Raw genomic sequence first — 7,258 nt, 5'->3', positions numbered from 1 at the left:
CGCAGCAGGAGGGTCGGGTCGGGTCGGGTCGGGTCGGGCCCGCCCCTGCCCGCCCCTGCCCCCGGAGCCCCGGCCTCCGCCGCCGGGCAGGTCGCCCAGCGTTCGCGGTCGGCGCTGCTGCTTCTCGCGGAGCGAAATTCTTCACCTCCCCTCCACCATAAGAGAGCAAAGTACAGGCAGCCCCGCCTCGGCCGGCTCCTGCCCTGCTCGGTCCCCTCGTCACCCTGGTCCCCGCTCAGGTGTGGAATGCACCCGGACGGCCCTTGGCAGCCAAGGCATCTCCGAGCCCGGGGTTGCATCTGGAGGGTCCTTTTCCCTAGATCCCTGGAAGCAGCGGCACCCGGGGTGGGCCCTCTCGGTCGTCCCCTCGCCCCTTTGGTGGTCCATGTCCTCAGAGGACCTGTCAACCCCTCCATGTCTTAACCCACTCTTCACTCAGGCCAGGCTAAAATGAGGATAAACGGTGTTGACTAGCGCTGTCCAAAACAGGCAACACAGCTCAGTGTGGGGTGAAGAAATGGCAGAAAACTCTGCTGGCTCCTGGCTGCCACAGTGACCAGATCGAAGCTGCCCCATCTGCCCTCATGCAGCTGCTCTGCTACAGAGGCATTTTCAAACATTCGGTTAGGAACACCTTCCTGTGCTTCCATACCTCAGCTTGCATTCAGTACTGAAACTTCTTCCTTGTAAAATCTTGCTATGGTTTGTAGGCACCTCCCTTCATATACTTGCTCATTTAGAGTTTATTTAGCATCTTTCCTGCCTCCATGAAGTCTTTCCTCCCTCTGGACTTAAGCTCATCAAGTTATCTACACTTTTGGAGATGTGACTATCTCCTTGGAAGATCCATTTTGTGTGCCTGACCCGTCCATTTTGCAGAAAACATTCTCCTAAATCCTACAAAAGTGCTTGTTGCAAAGGCAGTGCAGGTATATTAGGTCTGTAACCCTGTAAAATTCAGTGGCGTAATGGTGCAGACATAAAGGCAAATGAAGTCCGGCCCAGGCTTTGAAGAACATGAGAGAATAACACAGATCCATTTTTGGACAGTCATTTTGACTGTAGAAAGTCAGTCTAGTTTGACTCTTGATACGCAACAGAATATCCCATTTAGGTCTGCCTAAGCTAAGAAACTGAGAAACTTTACCTCCCAAAGAGGCTGACCAAGCCAGACATGATTACATGCTCCAACAAATTAAAGGAAACTGTCTGAAATACATCAAAACCACCACACGACAAATTACTATCAAAATAAGCTGATACCATTTAACACTGGACTCAAATGGTGCAATAACAATTACTTCACCAACAGTGAGACACATCTGAGAAATGATGGTGAGAGCACCTGTTTCTTAACATAACTCACCAGGAAGTCATGGAGCAATACCCCAACCTTGAATGGCTACCTCCACCTCTTCTTTCCAACTGCTTAAATTTATGCCCAAAAACATTGCTAGCATTGTGATCTGTAACGAATTGCAGCAATTGTTTCTCTAAGTGTGTCTCAACTTTTCTGAAAACAAAATGAAGCTAACTAGCCACCATCCCCTGTAAAATAACCATGAAAATAGTCTCACATTATATTGAGCTGGACTCCTAAAATGAGTTTTGTGTTGGTCTACAATAACAATTTTTTCAGGAGAATAACAGTGAAATAATTTTTTACAGTGATACAACTGGGGTTTTTTAGGGTCTACATAGTTTTTAAAATTCAGTCACCAGTTAGTTATTAAACAGTTGATAAAGGAGAAGTTGAGATAACATCAGCAATGCTAGCAGATGACTTTTGATGCTTTCATATGAGAACTCAAGAAAGAACTCTGCTCTTCTCATCTTGGAGTTCAAATCTCTTCCTAATGTAGAAAGAAATTGTGTAAACTCTTTCATGTTCTTTTCTACGTTTTTGCTGAAGGAAACACAAGGAGACTTTCACTGAAGATCTATGAGGATCTGCAGACACCATCTTTAAATACTTTTTTATGCAAGAAAGCAGCTTTCTCTAGGGGGGGAAAAAAAAAGTGCTTCCTCCAGGATCACTGCTTCATAAACTTTCTTACTGGCACCATCTTTTGTGTTATCATCATTATGGCACACCAGGGAAGGATTACACCTGATCTGCATGTGGATATTAGGCTCTTGAGGATTCAGCTCAAGAAAAAGACTTTAACCTTCTCACCAAACCAGCATGGGACCCAAGGATACACTAGGATATAGGATACACTAGGATACATAGATGACATATGTACTGAAAACTTGGATTCCCTCATTGATTTCTACCACAAATTCAGCAACTAGAATTGTCCATCAGACTATCTCTGGAAAACTTACATCATCATCAACTTTCTAGACACCAAGGTCAACATAAAAAATAGCAACCTTCAAACTACCATATGCAGAAAATCCACAGACCAACACACCTCCTTCCACAAACCATCAGCTGCCCAAAACACCAGAAAGACTGATACGCAACTATCCCCCAGACATCACCTCATTTGCTCTGACGAGAACATGCATGACACGCCCTCACAAAGTTCCAGATGATGACACTCCTCTAGGATCACGTTTTTGAAGTAGCCACCTAAACCTTGTACAAACTTACTGCAACACAGAGAGAAAATCCCCTACTGGGTATCACGTACCACAGTATGCAAGAAATGTATACTGGAAAATATTAACAAGTTGTGACTTATGTTGGAAGAAAATCATACCTTGAAATGATTTTTCCTAGAAACACTCCTCCTTCCATTCAAAAAACATCATCATTAGCTCTGATTGAAAGCAAGTTTCTGTCAGACCAGCATAGCTCAAGAAATGAGATCAAAATCTTGCCACAACCCTCATGATAAACACCTGCAACACCAGAACCACCAGAATCCACAGGTCCTACACATGTGCATCCTGGCATGTCATAGGCATCACACGACTCATTCCCTGCTGTTAGGGAACTCTGTGAGTGAAACCAATGAACCACCATATGCTACTACCTAGTTCAGAAAGAACAGCAACACCCAGTTACCAGCTGGAAAGCTATATTCCCAAAACGACTACTCCATCTCCAACCTTGCAGTCCTGACACTGCAAGATCATAGATGGGCAAGAGAACTAAAATGACAGACACCATATCAGCAGGATTTGAGACAGGCCTCAGCGTTTCCTCACATCTCAAATCTTGCTGATCTTTGGTGGGAATTACTGTTTCCTCTGATCATTTAGCTTCTATCACCTCTTATACTCTCAGCAGGGTCAGGATCACCCTCTGCTCCCAAAATAGCAAACACTTGTCTCTCAAATGTCTGACTGATTAAACAGTTAAGTGTAATTCAGAGTAACAAACTACAATTGCTTTCATATTCTTTCTATGTTTTGGACCCAAAGGGTAGTTCATCTACCTGAAAATGAATCTGCTTTATCTAATACCTGCTTTACCCAACTGTTGGCCTAATAAAAGATATTCTCTTCCTAAAAAATGTGTCTTTCTTTGGATTGTGTGAGGACTAATGACATAGGTAACAGTTCCTAGGAACAAAGCCTTGGCTCTGTAGTGCACTCTTGGCCCCTGAGCACAATACAGCTTTTTGCTATTGTCTACAAAATACTTGTGTTGCAGGAGACTACCATGAATGTACTACCTGTTGTGATAAGACTGCATAACTGCTAGGATTTTTTCATCATTTTGCTTTGAAGCAAAACAGGAAACATAGTGTTTACATAAAAGGCTGTGTTGAAAGTAGGTTCTCATTGCAAAGTTGAAAGTCTTGAAAAATCTGAAAATGTCAAAGAGCAGCAAGCCTGCAGGTCAAAGTAAAACATTAGAAAAAAAGTCCTTTTGTTTTATTTTAGTTTGTTCTCCTTCAGAATAGGGAGAATCTCTAAAAGTTCTTCTCCCAGCCTTCACTTCAAATGAGGCAGCATTTGTTAACTCAAAGGGGATTATGCAGCTGAAATATTCCATTTCAGTAAAGCAGTAAGATCATTCAACCAACTGCACCAGTTTGTTGGGTTTTTTTTTAACAAGCATTGTGAAGTGTTATATTCTGCCACTACCAAGATTTTATTCTGTGGAGAGATGTTTGTAACTAACTTCTCTGCTATTACTATTGGTTGGAATATTGTTGGGAAAATTATCTCATTAACAACAGTTTGGTTTGGACCTGGCACAGATGTTTAATTGAGATGTATCAGTTTTGAGCATGTTTCGGACAGTAAGTTTTCCAAGCCACAGAACAGACTCTTTAGGGGATGTAAAGAGAACCTGTACTGAAACTCTATATAGTGAGTGTGAATAGGGACATTTTGATGCAAGTAGTGAAAATACAGAGAGAGATGTTTTCCATGCACATTAGGAGGAAATTAAATTTTTCAACCCCCAAAACTGTCATGAAATTAACTTAACCATATCCTTTCACTTCTCCACATGATATATATATTAACCACTGGATTAATATAAATAAATGTGTGAATGTAAAATGAAGGATGGCAAAATACGGCAAATAACACAGAATGCCTCACTGAAAACTTATGCTTTTATTTCAGACAGTATTCTAGAAAAGGCTGGCAAACAGCAATTGATATACAAGAAAATAATTGCTATATTTGAAAACAGTGGAATAATGCATTAAAATGTCAGTTACATTTCCCAGTGAATTGCCATTCTGCTTCTTTCCAGTCTAGTGGGTTTATAAAGGTCAAAGCAATGAAGCTGATTTTGAAATCTCAACAGAAATAATTAGTATATGAAAGTCTTTTATGAGTATGTAAAAACTCTTATATGAAGGTAGTAAAAATAGCATTTTTCCCTGTTCAGGAAAAAAAAAATTACTAGAAATTGTAGGAATGCTCTTACATTGTATTAGAACTGAAGTCAGCAACAGAGTGTTGGGGAAAACACCAGGCAATAAATAAGAGAACAGTTCACGGCTGTCTACATTTGGTAAAACAAAAAAACCCCACATTGCTTGTGAGTAGTTAAAGTCCTCAGAGCCTGTTAAAAAGCTCAAAGAAATTGGTGTATATATTATTCAGACATTAATAGGTTATGGAACAGGTTTCTCCACTCAGGAGGCTTGAAGTCACCTTATATAAATTTACACAATTTATTTCTGCATTGTACAAGCTTCACACACTGGGATTATATCACCTCAAGGCCTCTTTTGCAGAAGAGGGACTTTCTGGGTATTTCTTTAAGGCAGGTATTCTGAAACATTTCTGTATTGAAAACATTCCTTTAGCATCACTTGACTGTCATAGCACATCTCTTTATAGTGCCGAAGTTTCAGGTATTCTCAGCTAGGTGCTGAGAATGGTCCATGACTGAGTTACTGGTGACATGCAGAGCTGTGAGACTCCTGCCATGCCTATGAGAAGGGAGTCCATCCCAGTAATGACAGTCCATCCCAGAAGGATAGGCAGTGAAGCATGTTGGTCAGAAGAGTTTGATACTGGATAAAGTCACTCTGATCATAGTATAAATTCAAAGTGTCTTGATTTTATTTTTCCAAACAAAACAAGCCAAAACAAAACAGCATACAATAAATTGATTAAATCAAAGCATCGCAGAAATAGTATTTATCATTAAATGGCATGGTCAGAATTAGTTGAACATTTTATATCTAGTTTCACTGAGCAGCCTTTCCTTCTCCATGACTTTATGATGAAATACATGTAGCCCTAAGTTTTTATTAAGACCATCTGCCTAACTTAAGATTCCAATTTACAATGCAGTTAGGAGCTGTATAACTTTACCTCCTTGTGGCCATCTTCCAAGCCACTACTACACATTACTGGTTTCAGCACTGCCTAGAAATGGTGAAATTGCTCCGATGCCAAGAAAGAACCTGTTGATGCTATTGCTTACCAGATTTAGTTAAGATACATAGAATTGAAAACAAATCATTTCTTGACAACATTTATGCCGAGGGACAATTTGCTCACACAGGAGGATAAGAACAGTGCTGAGTCAGACGGACGTCCCTCTAGCCCACATTCATTCGCCTGTGTGGGTGGCAGTTGATGCAGAGTAAGAGTTGCCATGTCCAGCTGTGGAAAGCAGTGTGGCTAGCCCAAGCCCTGCTCTTTGGAAACCAGACTGCAGTTCCCTGAGTTCTGTCCTTCACAAGGATGGCTTTATTAATGGATTCTGGAGCTCCAGATACCACCACACTGGAATTTCTGGGTCTGAGACTCCTGAACTGGCTGGAAAAGTGGCTCAGGCCAAAACAAAATTCCCAAACACAGGATCATGCCCTAGCACCTACAGTTCACCATCCACAGTAACAGGGAGCAGAACAGTAGCATGCCGATTCAATATCCAGGCTCTCTTGCTGCCCAAGAAACCAACAGCCGCAAAATCAGTAGTGAGTAAACCTAGCTAAGACAAGAGAATAACGTTCTGATTTCAGAAGCAGCAGTGTCCAATACTCTATGCCCAGGAAAAAAGTAAAATAAGAGGGCAAGCATGTAATTGGACTTCCCAGTACACTCTAGCAGCTTGTGGCTCAGAGCTGTCCTAAGCCAGTGGTGGTATCTTTTTGTGTTTAAGGCTGTGCCTGAAGATGCCTGAGGATTCTGATGGTGTGTGTGCATGTAATGGAGCCTCGGTGGGAGCTGAGTCTTGCATGGGATGTGCAGAAATAGACGTGATACAAAAAGAAAAGACATAACACAGCAGCAATTACAACAGAGAATATGAGTCAGAAGCTGTCAGACATACCCAGCAGTGCTTGTGGCTCACAAGAGGGGACACAGAGTACCAGATGATGTAGCAAAGGTCCCTTCAAGACAGTACTGAACAAGGAAGACCTGAAAACATTAAGTACTGGATGAAGACATTTGGGAACAAAGCAAGACTGAAACACTGGAGATCAATGCAATAGAGAAGCTTCTTCTTAAAAAGTAACGTCCCTAAGTATGACTGTCATTGTTACTACTAAGTACAAAGTGATATCTGAAAGGGAGTTTTTTGAGATAAATTAACTGCCAATTGATGTAGACAAATCTTTATCTTACAAAAGGGATATGGCATTCCCAGGACATATGGGAGGAGGAAAGAGGAACTCCTTTTGGAAGAGAAAAGGCAGTTCCTCTATTCTTCTTGTTTAAGTTTTGACAGCACTCTCATCTAATCCCATCAAATTTCAAAAACTACTTTTTTCCATTCATCTCACTGGCACTAGTCATGTCGGTAGGTGCTCTCAGAGCACTGGACTGGACTTGACACAGAACAGCCCTTGAGGAGGAGGTGCTGGGCTCTCCCACAGGC

The sequence above is a fragment of the Strigops habroptila genome, chromosome 2 (genome assembly GCF_004027225.2).
Source record: "Strigops habroptila isolate Jane chromosome 2, bStrHab1.2.pri, whole genome shotgun sequence".
Lineage (NCBI taxonomy): Eukaryota > Metazoa > Chordata > Aves > Psittaciformes > Psittacidae > Strigops > Strigops habroptila.
This window is presented reverse-complemented; position numbering follows the sequence as displayed.